General features: G+C 46.6%; 1 long non-coding RNA gene across 1 annotated transcript; it reads right to left on the bottom strand.

Annotated features, from left to right (window-relative positions):
• Positions 1 to 9,388: 9,388 nt before the first annotated feature.
• On the bottom strand, positions 9,389 to 16,298 carry LOC115271810. Its single transcript, XR_003900101.1, has 2 exons — positions 16,120 to 16,298; positions 9,389 to 9,627 (listed from the first exon to the last, which is right to left on the bottom strand). It is a non-coding gene; the product is annotated as an uncharacterized LOC115271810 (long non-coding RNA).
• Between the last annotated feature and the right edge of the window lie 3,453 nt (positions 16,299 to 19,751).

The raw sequence follows: 19,751 nt of genomic DNA, 5'->3' as shown, positions 1-19,751 counted from the left end.
CGACGTACTCAAGAGGGGGCTCCGGGCCTCAGGGAGCCCGAAGGGGAATGGAGATCATCGCCCACGGGAACATGCTAGAAGATCCAGACCGTCCACCCAGTCGGGCATACATGCAGGGACGCTGCTAGGCGGTGGGGGGTGGGGCCCCCAGATCTGGGGCCAACTGGGGAGGTCAGAGTAATCGGGGACTATTTCTCAGAGAATGTCCGTTTTTCTTTCTTTTTAAACATGTGCTTTAGAGAAAATTAGAAAATAAGTAAGTAAAAAGATGGAAAATAAAATCACTCGTAACCCCTACGTGAAGATAACCACTGTCTAACACGTTGATATATGTTCTTCTAGACACTTTTTGATGCATATATTTATATTCATACAATTTTAATAAAAATCAAATTATTCTGGGTGTACTATTTCATAACCTACTTTTTTCACTTAATTTCCTATGTCAATAGATATATATATCTTCATTACTTTTAATGACTACTAAGTATTCTCTTGTATGAATATAAAAGAGAATGTGTAATTTTTTAACAGTACCCCACTATTGGACATTCCAGAAGTTTCTAGTTTTGCGCCCCCTTAAACAATGCCGCAGGGGACATCCTGGTACTTACCTCTTTATGCACATGTGTGGCTATTTCTTTAGGATAAATTCCCAAAAATAAAACTGCTAAAGTCAAAAGGATTAACGGATCTCATGGCATTTACAATACTCTGCTGAATTTTGCACCAAGTTACACTCATAACCAGCAGACGAATGTCTAGTTTCTAAGTTTGGCTCTGAAGGTAGGGGGACACGTTGATCGAATATCCATGGAGGCAGATTTGGTGTGGAGGAAACAGTTCAAAAGGCAGAGCAGTAGGGTTGAAACAAGACCCTCCCTTTATGTGACAAACGTGGATTAAGCCTGACTGGGCCAGGCAACACACGGCTGGGGAACAGAGACAAAAAGACTCTGAGATGGCCACAAGGACGGGAACTGGAAGGACTAAGGGTTTGGTTTCCAGAACCCCTGTTTTGGGAGAACGGAAAGCAACGGAGAGGGTGCTTGACAGCGAGGGGCTTGAAAACCTGGCAGAGCGGAAGGGTGAGGGCCTGGTTTTGAAGGTCCGTGGAGGGATGTTCAGGGCCTAAGAGTGAGGCCTCAAGTCACAGATCCCTGGACGGCCATGGCAGTTCAGCCACTATCTGGCCATAGGGCCCAAACAAGCAAGTTCACCTTGAAGGTCTCATTTCCTCAACTATAATATGGGGACTGTAACCCTGAGCTCATTCGGCTGTTGTGGAGCCAGGAGGGCCGGGCCTGCGAAGGGCTTGGCAGGAAGGGCGTGCTGGGTCACCAACAGCCGTCATTCCTGGGTTAGAAGCGGTGGTGAGCAGACAGGTGCAGGCCTGAGGAGTTGCAATGGGTCCAGGCCAACCCGCGCGCTCTGTACAGCCTCTGGGCTCCCTTCCTGGGGACCTCATCGAGGATTGATGGGGGGCGGTCATGTCAGTCTCTGAGAAGGCAAAAAAGCACAAAGAAATGAAGCTGAAGAAAAAACATAAGGCTGTCCCCACCCTGAGCAAGCCAGGAGGTCCCGAGGCAAGCCCAGGGCGTTGTGAAACACTGCCCGTGTCCACGGCGCAAAGGGCCTGCTGGCCGAGGCCTGCAGAAGCCTCTCCACGGGCTCACCTCGAGATTCGCACACAACAGAGGCTGCCAGGCATCCCTGTGAGACTGCCATCTGCCTATTTGTCCAGTGACTCCCTGTCAATCTCCCTCAGTGTCACTTCCGATACACTGCTTGGAGAGAGTGACACCTTGATCCATCAATTCCATCTGAAATCCCCCCTGACAGGCCTACCGGGTCCTGAATCACTGGGGATGATGCATGGCCAGGCGAAAGCACCGATGCGCCCTTCCTCCCTGGCTGGGCTCCGTGTCAGTCTCACACTGTCAAAGCCAAGTCCAGACTTCTCCTCAGACCGGGCTAGTTTTAACAGCTCTTACCCACTTCCCAACGGTGGGCGAATCTATCTGTTCATCCATCCATCCATCCATCCATCCATCCATCCATCCATCCATCCACCCATCCATCCACCCATCCACCCATCCATCCAACAAATGCACGTAGGTCAAATCCAGTGTCACAGGAGGCACAGAAAGGAGGGAAAATGTCTGAAGTCAGTGTCACAAGACTTAGATTTCAGACCTGGCTCTCCACCGGTTTTCTGTGGCTCCTAGAAAGTCACTTAACCTCTTCTCTCTCTACATTTTTAAAGATACTCTTTTTTATTTAATGTTTATTTGCTTTTGAGAGAGACAGACAAACAGACAGAACGTGAGCAGGGGAGGGGCAGACAGCAAGGGAGACACAGAACCTGAGCAGGCTCCAGGCTCTGAGCCATCAGCACAGAGCCCAACATGGGGCTCAAACGCATGGACTGTGAGGTAATGACCTGAGCCGAAGTCAGATGCCTAATGTCTGAGCCACCAGGTGCCCCCGAGGAGGTGGGATTTGTATGAATCAAGGGAGTGAGTCGCAGAGTAGTCTGGGCAAAGTGTGCTCCAGTCAGGGGACAGAGCAAGCGAAAAGAGCCTGAGGTGGGAACGGCCTGGAATGTGCCAGAAATTGCAAGTTCCATGTGGCCAGCATGGAACAGCAACAGGAGAGGACCAGAGGCATGATGCCGCCCGATGTATATTGTGATCCTTCCGTCGTGCATTAAGCACAACAGAAACAGTAATAATAGCTAAGACTTATGTAGCACTTTCCTTATTATTAGTCCTGGGTCAAGTTCATTGTGCATCTTAAATCAGCGGGTCCTCACAACAAACCTCAGAGGTGGAGCCTAGTGTTGCTCCATTTGACACGAAGCAAAAGGTAAGAGGGTTCTAGGTAACTTGCCTGAACCCTGGAGCCCAGTTTGGCTCCAGATTCTGTTGTTTCTTCCCCCATTCTGCTGCTGACCCCCGGAAAGGGGGGAAGTGGGGTGCCGCTGTGGCCTTAGAGGGGTGGCGAGGACAGATCTTAGTCTGGCTGCAGGTGAACAGGTGTCCGTCAGACACAGATGGGAGCGAAAGAGAGGAATCACGTGTGTGTTTTTTTCAACCTGAGCAACTGGACAGATAGCATTGCTTTTAACTGAGGTGGAAAAGGGGAGGAAGGGGAGGAGCTAGAGCTGGGAAATCGGAGAAAACCGGGGCCCGGGGGTCTCACGTAGCGCCTAGTGCCACAGAGCTGGTTAAAGCCTTCAAGTCTGAGCTTTCGGCGTTCTCTGTGCTTCTGAAACACCTTTCCATCCGCAAGGGGGAAGCCAGTCTACCGTGACACATCATTAGTTGATCAAAGGGAAGTCGGGTGCTGGAGGGACCTTGTCCTGAGTTCCTCTTCCCACGCTAGGGTGCAGCGGGGTCTGGGGCAGCACGGGGCGCAGAGGGGACCGGTGACGCAGGCACCTCTCTCCCCAAGAGGTGAGGGAGAGATGGCTCTGGGTGTGTATAGAACTCTGCCCGATCTCCCTCCTCAGAGGGAGGGGGCCCCAAGACCTGCTGCAGTGGAGGGGGGAGGGGTCTGGGCTCCACAGCCGCGCACCCCCAGGGGCCCGGGAGAGGGGTGCGCGGTCCCGTGGCAGCCGCGGGAGCTGGAGAGAGCCGCGGTGTTTATTTGGGTGGCGAGCTGCTATTTAAAATCAGGCTTTGTTTCTGAAAATGAGACAGCTGGGGCTACATTTGGTGGATAAAGACATTTTGTTGAACTTTCAAAATGGGGTATTATTTTCCATTTACACTTATTTCACGGAGAATTGTAAGAAAATGAGATTGTAGACGTGTCTGTGATATGCAGTAATGAGTGATGGATCTTTGAAGGTAAAAATATCTCTAGGATATTCTTTTTCTTTTTCTTTTTTTTTTTTTTCTCTCTCTCTCCTCTCTCCTCGGGGCCTCAGGTTGGATGGGTTTAGGTTTTGTTTTGTTTTGTGTTTTTTTAATATCGAAATGGAGAGTGTCTCTTGTGGGAGTATAGAGTGTTCTCTGCCCAATGTTTGTCTTAATAAAGGTTAAAAGAAATGAAATAATATTAAAAAGGCTCTCAGGAGACGGGAACACCAGATGCTTCCAACTCCCTGGGTTGTCGGGGAAGGAGCCGGACGGCAGGTCTAGGGCACCCACAGGGCACAGTGATCCCACTGGGCCACCCACCCCAGGGCCAAAAGCCTTGGGGAACAGAGGAACAAGGGAAGGACGAGAGGGCCAGACAAGACAAAGACAAAGGGAAGGAGAGGAAGCCAGCTCCTCTGAAGACGCTGCTGCCTCTCTCTCTCCACGTTCAAGGCCCCCTCTGTCCCTGGGGACTGGCGTTGCAAAGGGGGTGCATCCCAGGGGAGTCCAGCTCAACATCTTTCCCCCTCGCTGCTCTCTACCTCCTCTTAACTGCTTTGGAAGGAAACCAAGAAAAGAGAGACTAGAAAGAAGAAAAACATTCAGCTTGATTTTCTTGGATAAGAACTTAGATAAGGGAATCCATTGGTGTTTATTGAATAAATAAAAGAATTAATCATTAGCCTATCAGCCACTATATCAAAGAACCAATACTTGAATCAGGAAATGAATTAGGGAATCAGTGAATTTAGCATGAACTCAGATTTCTTAACCTCCTGCTCCTGAACACAAACCTCTTTATCTTTCTCTATTGACAAGGTATCTTAAAAAAAGGGGGGGGGGTTTAACTGTCAAAGGCCTGCCTCACACAAGGCCTGCATTCAGCTGTGCCTTCATAAAAATACTAGAAAGACCTCTACCCTTTGTGCGTGAGTACTAGGCAGCAGAAACAAAAATTTTAAACAAGGGAAGGAAATATTTTCCAATGTATTGAGTTCAAAGCAGACACTGCATAACCCAGCCACGGGGCAGGGTTAAATTTTAGAGCGTTGCAACTTTTGAAGTTTCTTTCAACTGTGCTTTCCTCCTCAGTGCGTTTCAGATAAAACTACCTTCCAGCACATCACTTCTGACAGATGTCATGGGGTGTGCCCTTCTTCAAGGTCAGCTCCCCTGGGGACTTGTCTATGTCTTCTTCCTCTTGGCATTTCCCAGCGCCGCCAGTATTCAGGACCTTGGTGGCAAGATGGCCGCCATCAGTCTATGTCTCTTGAATTGAATTCAACCTAGTCCTGTCAAGAGCTCTTGCTTTCCTCCCAAGGACCAGGCTTCATTAAGCTACAGCAAATGTCAATCGATGGTCATTTGTAAATAGCAACTTTGTTGTTTAAGGCCAAATACCCTGGAGTCATCCTAGGCTTCTCCCTGGGATATGATTCATAAATTCCATCGGCACTGGTCAGCCAGCCTAAAAGACACAGCTACTTGCCAATTAACCGTTCCTAATAACTTGAGGGAGCTGAGAACTCAAAACATAAGATCCCATTAAGAGAGAGTGTCCTGCATTTTGATCTGAGGGCAGTAAGAAAGGAAGAAATATTTGTCTCTGAGAGCATATTTATATGCAACAAATTGAGAAGGGCCCCCTGGGGGTCAAAGAGGAGGAGGAAGCCAAAAGAAATTCCCTGGCCAGAGAGCAGAAAATGAGCCAGAGGTCCTGAATGGCCCAGAGCGAGTTTTGTAGGGCAGAGGATAGGGTCACATCCTCCAGAACTCCACTTCTGTCTAACAGGGAGACAGAGAGGGACCAAGTGGGAGGAGAAGGTGGGAGAGAGCGCAGCAGGCTCTGAGTGAGTCACACTTAGGTGCCCCCACTCTTCTCCCTGCCGAGAGGCAGAACTGACCTCCTTCCCTGGCACCCCACCATGTGGGGGCAGGAAGAGGAAGTTTGGTCTGAAGACGAGAGAAAATCGAGGGTCAGAGAAGGAAGGGGTCTGAGTGGCCATCCTGCTCCATTCCCTCCCTTACAGGTGAGGAGACGCAGCTCAGAGAGGGCAGAGGGACAGCCCTGCCTGACGTCACCTCCTCTTCTGTCACATTCTGTCACTTCCCAGCTCCCTTGCCCACCCCCGCCCCCACCCAGAGGAGCAGACTAACGTTCCGGAAAAGCACACTGCGTCTCCATTCATGTTTTCATTGGTTTTCCTGCTGCTTTTCAAACAAGTCCTGGATTTTGAAAGTACAGTCTCCAACCCAGACAGGTCTGAGCTGGAAGCATGAGGGGAAGGTCCAGGGATGAAAGCCTTCCCTGACATAAGGGCTTGGCCCCTCCCTACTTGGAAAGGAAGCCTTACAAGCAGCCCCTTGTGGGATTCCCAGATACCGGCCACCCAAGGAGCGCTTGGAGCGCCTGTTAAGAATACACATAACTTCGCCTCACTCCTGAAGACTCCAACTCCAAACATCCAGTGTGCAAATCTGTATTTCTTAACCCGACGCTGATGTGGTCCCTATCCATTGTGTTTGGGAGCCCCGGCCTTGAGGAGGAGAGAACTGTGTAAACCCAGGGAAGCTTGGCCTCTCACCCAGTATCCGGATGGGTGGGCTTCTTTTGTCCATCCACACAGCAGGCACGGGTCCCCACTCACCGCTCCTGACCTGCCCAGGTGAGACAGTGAAGACAAAAATCAATGGATCAGGAGAGATCTGAGGTCCCTCTGAACATACTCTATCTCTCCAAGGTATGATTGATTCCGATTTTAATTATGATCAGTTCTATCGTTCAGTCCCGAGAGAAGGCCCATCTGAAGCAGCGCCCTGGATGCCCCGCAGCGACTCCTCACCCCCTGGCCCACCTTTCACAGCCCGTGCAGGACATCTACCTCAGCAACTGACCCCCATTCTGGACCAGCCCTTGATTCAAGGCCACAAGGGAAGTAATTAAAGATAATTGAGGCTGCAGCTTCTAAATGAAGACATACTGCCACCCCGGCGGTAATTAATCACCTCCTCCCTCCTTCCCATCATCCCCTCCACCTCAACCAGCATTTGGTTCCGACCAAACTGGGCCTCATGTCCACACGCACCGGCAGGCTTCCAATCGCCTGCAAACCTCATCACGGCTGCCATGCTTTAATTACCACCGAGGTTCATCCACAGCATTTCCCCCTGAACATTTTTTTTTGTATGTGCACTGAATGCGACAGAAGGCACCCATGGCTTCTGACCATCTCACTTCCCCAAGTCTACTATGGAACATTCCAAAAAAAGATAAAGAGCAACGCTCCCCAGTTGGTAAATGTCAACCATCTAGGTTTTCGGCACCAGCCTTGAGTTTACGTGCCCCGCGCTCTTCTAAGCTGATAACATAGATAACCCATCTGGTCGTTGCCTCCTTCCCTCCCAGGGTGGGCAAGGGCTTACAGCTGGCTTAGCGCCGGGAGGTTCCGAGCCTGTAAAGAGCCTTGTGCTCTGAACGGGGGACAGTTATGTAAGTCCACTGAGCTCTGGCAGTGAGGGCCATTGGGCTCCAAGTGGCATCTAATGACAGGGAGGCTGATGGCCACAGTTGAAGATACTGTCAGAGGACCCAGGCCTCGGCCTGCTGATGTCCCGCCAGCAGTTGCACTAAAACGGAAATTAAGCGCCATGTCATGGCCATTTAGGGCATTAGGAACGGAAGGCGCCCGGGAGCTGCTTCCTGGCCCCTTGCCCACCTTATTAACAAGGTGCAAACAAGGACCCGTGCTGGGAGCGGGAACAGCTGGAGAAAAGAGACCTTCTCTGCAGGCAGAGATATGAGGAGAGGAAGGGGGTGCACGGAGGCTGTGTCCCAAATCACCTTGGCTGAGAAGGCAATTGGGTTGATAAATGAGGAAAAATGGCCAACCTCCGCACGAGACCGTTCAAGGAATGTTTTCTAGGTTGCAAGCTCTCTCCGGGTCTCGGATTTCCACCCCCTCCCCCAACACACGACAGACACACCACAGGGGGTGAAGGAGCCCCGGGGAAGCATGGGAACAAGTGAGCATTCTTTGACACCCACTTCTATCAGCTGCAACTTGTGGGACGCCTCAGGCTAGTGGGTCCCCCCAAGGCTTCGCCAGCCTGCCAAGTTCTCTCCCTCGGAATCTGGGGAAATCCTGGTCTTGGCCACCATCCAGCCCTGGATACGAGGGCTCTTTGCTAAATAAAGACCACAGGCCCCTGCACTGGAGGATCCACTGAGAACTTACCTTACCCACCACCCCCACCTTACCCCGCCACACACACCCTGAATTCCTCTCCTCAGTCACCCTGACCTTTGCTTCTGGGCATTGTTCCTGCTAAATGACCGAAAGGCTGCTGCTCCTAGCAAATGTAAAGCCAAGACCAGGTCGGAGCAAGGCGCCAATGAGAAGTGAATACCATGCCCCCCCCCCCACCTCTTCTTCATGTCGGCCCCAATGAAACACCCACACGCACTGCAGGGGGGCCCTTTCTCACCTCCAGCCAAAGCAGGCTGGGGGCAGCAGGATCCCAGGAATCCCTACACAGCCAGCCCAAACCTTCCATTCACTGCCCTGCTTTCTTTTTTCTTTGCCAACCGCTGTAGCAGAGGTGAACTGGGACATGGGAAACACCAGCTCCCTTTGGATAGGGGGAAAAAAATTAAAAAGCCCGTTTTTCTGTCCTGTCAGGTCTATTTAAGTATTTAATGAGGTGAGATAGTACCAATAAATTTAACATGGCACAATAACTCTGATGATGTGGGCCACAGACTAATAAGCTTCTATCCCAGGGACAGAAGAGTGATCTTGCCTTCGCTAGATCTTATCGGGTTTGATTGCTTTGTTCAGATATTAAAAAGGTTGAGCAAGGACTTTCGGGCACTGCCACAAATCTATGCGCAGCCTACCGGCCGAGATAGATTGAAGCCAGGCCGCGAAATACAAGGCTGTTTATTTTAATTGACACTTGAGATGCCGGGATGGGTGGAGGGTGGGTGGGAGCCGCGGGGGGGCCCTGTGCCCAGCTGGCTGGATTGTGTGTGGGTTTTCTCTTTCTCTTCAAAGCCGGTGGCAAAGCTTCAAACCCGAGGGTCTGTCCAATGGAGTGTCTGCTGCTGAGGCTTCAGAGTCTCTTCCCCACTTGTCTTGAGCAAGGAGACAGGCCATTGACCCGCGTGTCACCAGTGATTTTTGTCCTTGCCTTCCAGGGGGCGAGGGCTGCTGCAGACATTTCCCAGCTCTCTGTGTCCAGCCCAGGCTCTTGCTCGCATTTCACAGAGTCTGTCCTATTCTCCTGCAGATTTATGGGGCTTGTGGCTACAGCTCTCTGAGGTCACAGCCCACGTGCTCCGCTTCCAGTCTCCCCACTGCATGCAGCAAAGATCAGAACTCCTAAAGTGTGATATGCACACTTGGGGGAAGTGCCATAATGTTACACTTGACATAGGAGCAAACACTTCTGGGTTAACGTTTACATGTTAATATGAATGTGCATTGTGTGTCTTCTAAAAGATATCACTAATACGTCACACATCACTTCACAGATATTATTACTCAGGATGAGGTGAACGTAGACTACATGTTTTAAAAGTGAGTCGAGTTCAGGTAAATTATGAAATAAATAATAGGCAGGGAGTATCCAGATGAGTAAAGCTGGGGAAACACCACATCATTGGCTGATTCATCAGTTGTTTGGGCAGTTGGTTGGTTGGTGGCTTTTCGATGGATAGATTTTTCTTCCCTCTAGGCTGTTATTATGAAAGGTTTCAAACCTAGCAGAAGAGTTGAAAGAATTGTATTGTGAACATCCATACACCCGCCACTTAGACACTACGATTAACATTTTGCTGTTTGTTCATCGTGTACCTGTCTGTCTATCCACCTCTTGTATCCGCCATCAATCTAGCGGATGTTTCTGGATGCATATCAAAGTAAATTGCAGTCATCAGTGCACTTCACCCTTAAACACCTCAGCGTGGATATCGTTAGAGTTCAATATTTGTTTATGGTTCTTTTCTGGGGAAGTAAAATTTACCTGCCATGAAATGCACAAATCTTAAGGGCATCATTTGATGAGTTTTGATAAATGCATACACCTGTCTAGCCCAAAATCATGTCTATACAGAACATAACCGCCACCCCAGAAAGTTTCCTCATGCCCCTCCCACTGAAGTCCACGCCCATCCTACCCCTGCTATGCTCTTTTCATTGTATTTTTAAAAATTCATTCATTCATTCATTCATTTTACATTTACATCCAAATTAGTTAGCATATGGTGCAACAGTGATTTCAGGAATAGATTCCTTAGTGCCCCTCACCCATTTAGCCCATGCCCCCTCCCACACGCCCTCCGGTAACCCTCTTTTGTTCTCCATATTTAAGTATCTCTTATGCTTTATCCCCCCCTCCCTGTTTTTATATTATTTTTGCTTCCCTTCCCTTGTGTTTACCTGTTCTGTGTCTTAAAGCCCTTATATGAGTGAAGTCATGTGATATTTGTCTTTCTCGGACTAATTTTGCTTAGCATGATACCCTCTAGTTCCAGCCATGTAGTTGCAAATGGCAAGATTTCATTCTTTTTGATTGCCAAATAATACTCCATATATATATATACACCACATCTTTTTTATCCATTCATCCATCAATGGACATACTTTGGCTATTGTCGATAGCACTGCTGTAAACATTGGGGTGCATGTGCCCCTTCAAAACAGCACCCCTGTATCCCTTGGATAAATACCTAGTAGTGCAATTGCTGGGTCGTAGGGTAGTTCAACTTCTAATTTTTTGAGGAATCTACATACCATTTTCCAGAGCGGCTGCACCAATGTGCATTCCCACCAGCAGTGCAAAAGAGATCCTCTTTCTTCACACCCTCACCAACATCTGTTGCTGCCTGCGTTGTTAATGTTAGCCATTCTGGCAGGTGTGAGGATGTTAGCCGTTTGGACAGGTGTGAGGTGGTATCTCTTTGAGGTTTTGATTTGTATTTCCCTGATGAGGAGCGATGTTGAGCATTTTTTCATGTGTTAGTTGGCCATCTGGATTTCTTCTTTGGAGAAGTGTCTATTCATGTCTTTTGCCCATTTCTTCACTGGATTATTTGGTTTTTGTGGGGTTGATTTTGGGAAGTTTTTTATAGATTTTGGGTACGAACCCTTTATGTGATATGTCATTTGCAAATATCTTCTCCCATTCTGTCAGTTGCTTTTTAGTTTTGCTGATTGTTTCCTTAGCTGTGCAAACATTTTTATTTTGATGAGGTCCCAATAGTTCATTTTTGCATTTATTTCCCTTGCCTCTGAAGACGTGTTGAGTAAGAAGTTGCTCCAGCCAGAGTCAAAGAGGAGGTTTTTGCCTGCTTTCTCCTCAAGGATTTGGATGGCTTCTTGTCTTATGTTTAGGTCTTTCGTCCATTTTAAGTTTCCTTTTGTGTATGGTGTAAGAAAGTGGTCCAGGTTCATTTTTCTGCCTGTCCAGTTTTCCCAGCACCACTTGCTAAAGAGACTGTCTTTATTCCATGGATATTCTTTCCTGCTTTGTCAAAGATTAGTTGGCCATACGCCTGTGGGTCCATTTCTGGGTTCTCTATTCTGTTCAATTGATCTGAGTGTCTGATTTTGGGCCGGTGCCATACTGTCTTGATGATTACAGCTTTGTAATACAGCTTAAAGTCCGGAAGTGTGATTCCTCCAGCTTTGGTTTTCTTTTTCAAGATTGTTTTGGGTATTCAGGGCATTTTCTTATTCCATACACATTTTAGTTAGGATTGTTTTAGCTCTGTGAAGAATGCTGGTGTTATTTTGCTAGGGATTGCATTGAATATGTAGATTGCTTTGGGAAGTATTGACATTTTAACAATATTTGTTCTTCCTATCCAGGAGCATGGAATATTTTTCCATTTTTTGTGTCTTCTTCAATTTCTTTCATAACCTTTCTGTAGTTTTCAGTGTATAGATTTTTCACCTCTTTGGTTAGATTTATTCCTAGATATTTTATGGGTTTTGGTGCAATTGTAAATGGGATAGACTCCTTGATTTCTCTTTCTGTTGCTTCATTGTTGTTATATAGGAATGTAACCAATTTCTGTGCATTGATTTTGTATCCTGTGACTTTGCTGAGTTCATGGATCAGTTCTAGCAGCTTTTTGGTGGAATCTTTTGGGTTTTCCATATCATGTCATCTGCTAAGATTGAAAGTTTGACCTCCTCCTGGCTGATTTAGATGCCTTTTATTTCTTTGTGTTGTCTGATTGCTGAGGCTAAGACTTCCAATACTATGTGGAATAACAGTGGTGAGAGTAGACATCCTTGTCTTGTTCCTGTCTTTAGGGGAAAAGCTCTCAGTAGTTCCCCATTGAAGATGATATTAGCATTGGGTCTTTCATCTATGGCTTTCATGATCTTGAGGTATGCTCCGTCTATCCCTACTTTCTTGAGGGTTTCTATCAAGAAACAATGCTGTATTTTGTCAAATGTTTTCTCTGAATCTATTGAGAAGATCATGTGGTTCTTGTCTTTTATTGATGTGATGAATCACATTGATTGTCTTGTGGATATTGAACCAGCCCTGCATCCCAGGTATAAATCCCACTTGGTCGTGGTGAATAATATTTTTAATGTATTGTTGGATCCAGTTGGCTACTATCTTGAGGATTTTTGGATCCATGTTCATCAGGGAAATTGGTCTATAGTTCTCCTTTTTAGTGAGGTCTTTGGTTTTGGAATCAAGGTAATGCTGACTTCATAGAAAGAGTTTGGAAGTTTTCCTTCCATTTCTATTGTTTGGGACAGCTTCAAGAGAATAGTGTTAACTCTTCATTAAGTGTTTGGTAGAATTCCCCTGGAAAGCCATCTGGCCCTGGACTCTTTTTTTGGGGGGAGAGGGGAGAGATTTTTTATTACTAATTCAATTTCTTTACTGGTTATGGGTCTGTTCAAATTTTCTATTTCTTCCTGCTTCAGTTTTGGTAGTTTATGTTTCTAGGAATTTGTCCATTTCTTCCTGATTGCCGATTTTATTGGAGTATAACTGTTCATAATATTCTCTTATTGTTGTTTTTATTTCTGCTTTGTTTGTTGTGATCTCTCCTCTTTCATTCTTGATTTTATTTATTTGAGTTCTTTCCTTTTTCTTTTTGATCCACTGGCTAGTGGTTAGTCAGTTTTGTTAATTCTTTCAAAGAACCAGCTTCCCGGGGTGCCTGGGTGGCTCAGTCGGTTAAGCCTCCGGCTTCGGCTCAGGTCAGATCTCACGTTTGTGGGTTCGAGCCCCACGTTGGGTTCTGTGCTGACAGCTAGCTCAGAGCCTGGAGCCTGCTTCCTGTTCTGTGTCTCCTTCTCTCTCTGCCCCTCCCCCTCTCATGCTCTGTCTCTCTCTGTATTAAAAATAAAAATAAAATAAAATAAAATAAACCCAAAGAACCAGCTTCTGGTTTCATTGATCTGTTCTATTGTCTTTTGGGTTTCGATAGCATTGATTTCTGCTCTAATATTTATTATTTCCTGTCTTCTGCTGGTTTGGGATTTTATTTGTTATTCTTTTTCCAGCTCTTTAAGGTGTAAGGTTAGGTTGTGTATCTGAGACCTTTCTTCCTTCTTTAGGAAGGCCTGGCTTGCTATCTACTTTCCTCCTAACACTGCCATTGCTGTGTCCCAGAGGTTTGGGGCTGTGGTGTCATTGTCATTGGCTCCCAAGTACCTTTTAATTTCCTCTTTAATTTCTTGGTTAGTCTATTCATTCTTTAGTAGGATGTTCATCAGTCTCCAAGTATTTTTTACCTTTCCAATGTTTTTCTTATGGTTGATTTTGAGTTTCATAGCATTATGATCTGACAATATCCATGATATGATCTCGATCCTTTTGTACTTGTTGAGGGCTGATTTGTGTCCCAGAATGTGATCTATTCTGGAGAACGTTCCATGTGCCCTGGCGAAGAATATCTTTCTCCTGCTTTAGGATGAAATGTTCTGATTAGATCTGTTAAGTCCATCTGGTCCAGTGTGTCATTCAAAGCCATTGTTTCCTTGTTGACTTTCTGTTTAAATGATCTGTCCATTGCCATAGAAGGGTGTTGAAATTCCCCACTATTATGGTATTATTATCAATGAGTTTCTTTATGTTTGTGATTAATTGATTTATACATTTGGGTGCTTCCACATTGGGAGTATAAATGTTCACAATTGGTAAGTCCTCTTGGTGGATAGACCCATTAATTATGATACAACGGCCTTCTTCATCTTGTTACAGTCTTTAAAGTCTAGATTATCTGATGTAAGTATGGCTATTCTGGGTTTCTTTTGTCAACCATTAGCATGATAGATGGTCCTCCATCCCCTTACTTTCAATCTGAAGATGTCTTTAGGTCTAAAGTGGGTCTCTTGTAAACAGCATACAGATGGATCACCTTCTCTTGTCCATTCTGTTACCCTATGTATTTTGACTGGAGCACTTAGTCCACTGAAACACGTTACTTTATTGCCGTTATGTTTCTGGTAGAGTTAGAGTGTCTGGTGGTGTTCTCTGGTCTTTTCCAGCCTTTGTTGCTTTGGGTATTTATTTATTTATTTATTTATTTATTTAATCTTTTCTCCCTTCAGATAGTCCCCCCTTAATATTTCTTGCAGGGCTGGTTTAGTGGTCGTGAACTCCTTTAATTTTTGTTCATCTGGGAGATTTTTAATCTTGCCTTCTATTTTGAATGACAACCTTCCTGGATAAAGAATTCTTGGCTGCATATTTTTCTGATTCAGCACTTTGAATATATCCTACCACTCCTTTCTGGCTTGCCAAGTTTCTGTGGATACGTCTGCTGCAAACCTGATCTGTCTTCCCTTGTAGGTTGAGAATTTTTTTTTTCCCCTTGCTCTTTTCATGATTCTTTCCTTGCCTAGTATTTTGTGAATTGACTATAATATGCCTTGTTGATTGTCAGTTTTTGTTGAATCTAATGGGAGTCCTCTGTGCTTCCTGGATTTTGATGTGTCTTTCCCCAGGTGAGGAAAGTTTTCTGCTATGATTTGCTCACATACCCCTACTACCCCCTTTGTCTCCCTTCATCTTCTGGGACCCCTGTGATTCTGAAGTTGTTCATTTTTAATGAGTCACTGATTTCTCGAATTCTTAAACCATGCTCTTTTGCCTTAGTCTCTGTCTTTTATCCTGCCTCATTATTCTCCAAATGTTTATCCTCTATATCACTGATTTGCTGCTCTGCTTCATCCATCCTTGCCACCATGGCATCCATTCAAGATTGCAGCTCAGTGATAGCATTTTCTAAATTTCATCTTGACTAGATTTTACTTTTTTAAATCTCTGCAGAGATTCTAATCTATTTTTGACCTCAGCTAGTATTAATATTATTGTGATTCTAAATTCTGGTTCAGACATCTTCATTGTATATATGTTGTTTAATACCCTAGCTGTCATTTCTTCCTGCTCTTTCTTTAGGGGTGAATTTTTTCATTTTTTCATTTTGAAGGAAGAAAAGGAATTAATGAGGCAAAAACATTAAAAGAAAAAACAATTAAAATTAAAAAATTAAAAAATTACATACACATACACAAAACTCTAAAAAATGATACTAGATCCTAGCTGTGTTTTGGTCTGGGTGTTGAAAGAGGCTTGACAGAGAAAAAAGGGGAAAAAGAAAAAAAAAGGAAAATGTTTGAAGATTTTTAAAAAATGAATACAATGAAATAGAATGAAATGAAATGATGGAAATAAAGTATAATTTAAAAAATATACAAAAAAGTAAAAAATATAGTAAAAAATTAAAAATTTTTTTAAAAATTGAAAAAATATAATTTTTTCTCTTTCTGTATTCAAGAGAAAGAAAAGAAATGAAAAAGAAAAAAATTGAACAGATGGACTAGCTAATGGACTGAAATACGATTGAAATTATTATTTCCCCCCTAGAAGTCAGCCTATGAAGCACTTTATAGGTTGTAAAGTAAGCAGGTAGAGAGTCTTGTGTTCCTGAAGGGCAAGGTTGGCTCAGTTGGGCAGGAGTTAGTGTAACGGCTCCATTCTCCACGAGATGGCGCTGCTTAGCCTACCGGGCTGGAGTGTTTGGGCGCTAGTAGGTGTGTCTGCACATGCGCGGGAGGAGTGAAAATGGCGTCACCCTGGTATCCGGTCTCTGGTCTTCGGATCAGCAATCGCGCACCATCCCTCATCCCCGGGCTCCATCCGCTCCCCGTTTTTACACTGTTGGTGACAGAGCCATCGAGTTGCCAAGCTGCACCTCCCTCCTGAGTTTTACCTCGGATGTGGCTGTGTTTCCCGACGCTTCACTTCTGAGGGACTGCGACGTTGACGGGGTTGCCCTCTGAGGGAGGGTCTCCCCCAACAATGGCCGCGGGATGCCGCTCCCAGGGTTGCTCCCAGGCCTCCATGCTTCCGATACCCAGAGGCTGCGGCACCGCCCCCGCCCCCCCCCAGGAGCTCACGCGACCGTGTGGTAGCCGCGTGTCACGGACGCCGGAAAATCACGTCACCCTTGCGTCTCCAGGCTCCGCCTTGACGGCCTTGCCCCGGTGCCCCGAATGCGGGGGTTCCCGGGATCGGCTGCGCCTGTGCCTCGGGGCCTCTGGGCCGGGACCACCTCTCCGGGCCACCGAGACCCAGCCTCCACTCTGCTCCGGGGAGTCATGGTCCGCGCGGGAGCTCCGCCAGGTACGAGCCGGGACTCAGACCCTGCGCGCCCCGTGGGCGGCCTCTACGGGAACTGAACCCTCCCCTTTCTCCCTGTTTGGTTCAGTCCACGCCGCCGCTTCCACTGTCTCTCCGGCTGCCTTGCGGGGGGGGGTGCTTTCCCGTCCTCCCCTCCCCCCACCTGCAGAACAGATCCCTGCCCTCCGGGGCGCCTCTCTCCCCGCCGAGCCGGCTCAGTCCTGTGGTTCAGGTTGTGCGAGTGTTGTTAGTCCTCGGATCCGCTTTCTCGGCATGGAGTGCTGGTCTGGCCGTGTTTCCTGGGCACGAGACAGAAACTTCCGTGCTGCCCCAGCACTTTTCATGGCATGTTAGTTTTGCCTATTAAAGTAGTTTATATGGGGGCGCCTGGGCGGCTCAGTCGGTTAAGCGTCCGACTTCGGCTCAGGTCATGATCTCACGGTTTGTGGGTTCGAGCCCCGTGTCGGGCTCTGTGCTGACAGCTTGGAGCCTGGAGCCTGTTTCAGATTCTGTGTCTCCCTCTCTCCCTGCCCCTCCCCTGCTCGCACCCTGTCTCTCTCTCAAAGATAAATAAACATTAAAACGAATTTTGAAGTTCATAAGCATGGAATAACACAGTGTCCTCTTGAGGATTTCTTTTACAATGTAAGGCAAAATATTTTTGAGATTCATCCATGTTGATGCCTGTGTCAGTAGCCGCTTCCTTTTCGTTGCTGGGTTGTCTCCTCCCGATGTACCCGCCCTCCTGTTGAAGGACAGACACCTGGACTTGGTCTGTCCCCAGGTTGGGGGATATAATCAATCAAGCTGCTAGGAATGTTCTTCTGCAAGTCTCTTTGTAGATACACATTTTTACTTCTCGTGGATAAATAACTAGGAGTTGCATTGCTGATCATAAGGTAAGCGTAGGCTTCGTGTTAGAAAAAATAAAACAACTGCAGGGGCGCCCGGGGGGCTCAGTCGGTTGAGCGTCTGACTCCGGCTCAGGTCATGATCTCACGGTTTGTGGGTTCGAGCCCCACGTCGGGCTCTGTGCTGACGGCTCAGAGCCTGGAGCCTGCTTCCGATTCCGTGTCTCCCTCTCTCTCTGACCCTCCCCTGCTCACCCTCTGTCTCCCTGTCTCTCAAAAATAAATAAAATGCTTTGAAAAAACCTGCAAGCTCTTTTTTCCCACGAGGTTGTGCGCGACCACCACCCGTGTGTGGGAATTAGAGTTGCTCCTCATCTTTGATGACCTGTGACGTTGGTCTTCCTAACTTTCGACGTTCCAGCGGGTGTGTGGTGGTGTCTCACTGCTGAGCTTTTATTCCCCCATGGGCTTATTTATTGGCCATTTGTAAGTTTTCCTTAGGGAAGTCTCTTTTGCCCATTTTTTGGATTATGCTGTTTGTCTTTTCACTGTTGACTTGTAGCAGTTCTTTATGTATCTTGAATACTAGTTTCTTGTCCGATATGGTTTGCAGAGATTTCCTCTCAGGCTGTGACCTGCATATTTGTTTTCTAAATAGTGCCTTTTGGTGAGCAACGGTTTTCTATTTTGATAAAATCTAATTTACAACTTTTTATTTTATGGCTATTGTTGTCTGTGTCCTGACATAACTTTCTCTACCCCCAAGTCATGAAGATCTCCTAAGATTTTCCCTAGAAGCTTTACATTGTTAACTTTTACATTCAGGTCTCTGATTTGGCTGGAATGAATATCGGTATTTGGCATGAAGCCAGGGTCAAGGTAAACGTTTTTCATATAAATAACCAGCTGTTTCAGTAAATATCATCAAAAGACTTTCCTTTCTTTAGATGGCTTCTATACGTTTGTCAAAAATCAAATGACTACTTAAGTGTAGGTCTGTTTCTGGGCTCTCTGTTCTGCTCCATGGATGATGGCTTTTTAAGAACAAATTCTTAGAACGCTAGAGCTAGAAGTTAACTCTGTAATTCTTTGATCTATTGGTTTGTAAGCTTTCTTGGATCCCAGACCCCCTGTGAAGAATCTGATGAATAGTTTGGATTATCTCTAACGAAATTGCACGTGGATATAAATGTTTGCATATAATCTTAGGGGCTCTTTCTCTTGACAGAAGAGAAAGTTGAGGCCCAGAGTTGTAATTCTGAAACACTGCAGCGTTTAGCCAATGACAGAGCTCAGGCTAGAATGCAGAACCTTTAACTGCTGTGTTGCCCCCCTCAAAAATGAGTCAGTCATCGTGTCTGTTATCCAAGAGCTGATGTTATAGTGAGGAAGCCAGGCATGTTCGTAGCTATCATAGAAAGCATTGTCAGATAAGACCCAAACCAGAAGTATGTGCCTCTGGAATATGGAGAGTCTGGGTAGTCAGGGAAGGCTCCGTGGAAAAGGAGGCATTTGAGCTGGACCAGTGAGATGTGGAGAGAGGCTTCTCTGGTCCAGGGTATTCCAGGATGAGCAGAAGCTCTGGAGTGGAAAGGACGAAGCTCCTCAAAGCTAAAATCGTGTCTGTGTAGTATGAAGCAGTCGACATCAGCATATTAACAGAAGGATTTTGATGGCCATAATAATATCCTGCTGAGGAAAGAAGAGCCAGAGGCTGGGGAAGGCTTCCTCTGGGCTGGTATTGTTTTCGTACTCTGTCCCTGGAGCTATCACTGTTATGGATTGAAAACTCTGTGTATCTGAGTGTCATTAATAAAGGAGGCTGAGCCATCCTCATAGTAAAAAAAAAAAAAGCGGGGGGGGCAAAGTAGGGGAAGGAAGCAGTTGAGCAGAAAGAAGTCATAGGTTGGTATCAGCAGCCCCCAAATTGAAACCTGTTTCTTAAACTTACTAATTGTGTGATCTTGCACAAATCAAGGAGCCCTGCTGACCTCCCGTCTCCTCGTTTGGAAAATGGACCCAATCTAACACCAGCCACACTGGGCTGTGGCAGTGTGTCAAGGAAGTAAAATAGGTGGAAGTGCGTCACGCTGGGCAGAGACCCGTGCAGAAGAGGAGGGTCTTCACTATTATCAAGAGTCGCCTTGGGCCTCAGCTCCGGGAGCGCAGACTGCTGGTGGGGAGCAGTGGCCCAGGGAAGCCGCGGGTGCCGCGAAGGCACCCATACTCAGAGCTGGTCTCTGGACAGCGCCTTCCGTCCTCAGACGCCAAGAGTTAGGTGGAAACTCCGACTGTACACACGTCCGTAGGCTTCGTGTTTGATGTTTCCATTCAAAGCCATCCTTGAAGTTTATCTCTCCGGTGTCTCAGT

Source organism: Suricata suricatta, chromosome 11, assembly GCF_006229205.1.
Source record: "Suricata suricatta isolate VVHF042 chromosome 11, meerkat_22Aug2017_6uvM2_HiC, whole genome shotgun sequence".
Classification (NCBI taxonomy): domain Eukaryota; kingdom Metazoa; phylum Chordata; class Mammalia; order Carnivora; family Herpestidae; genus Suricata; species Suricata suricatta.
The sequence above is the reverse complement of the archived record's forward strand: the minus strand, read 5'-3'. Positions and strand labels throughout refer to the sequence as shown.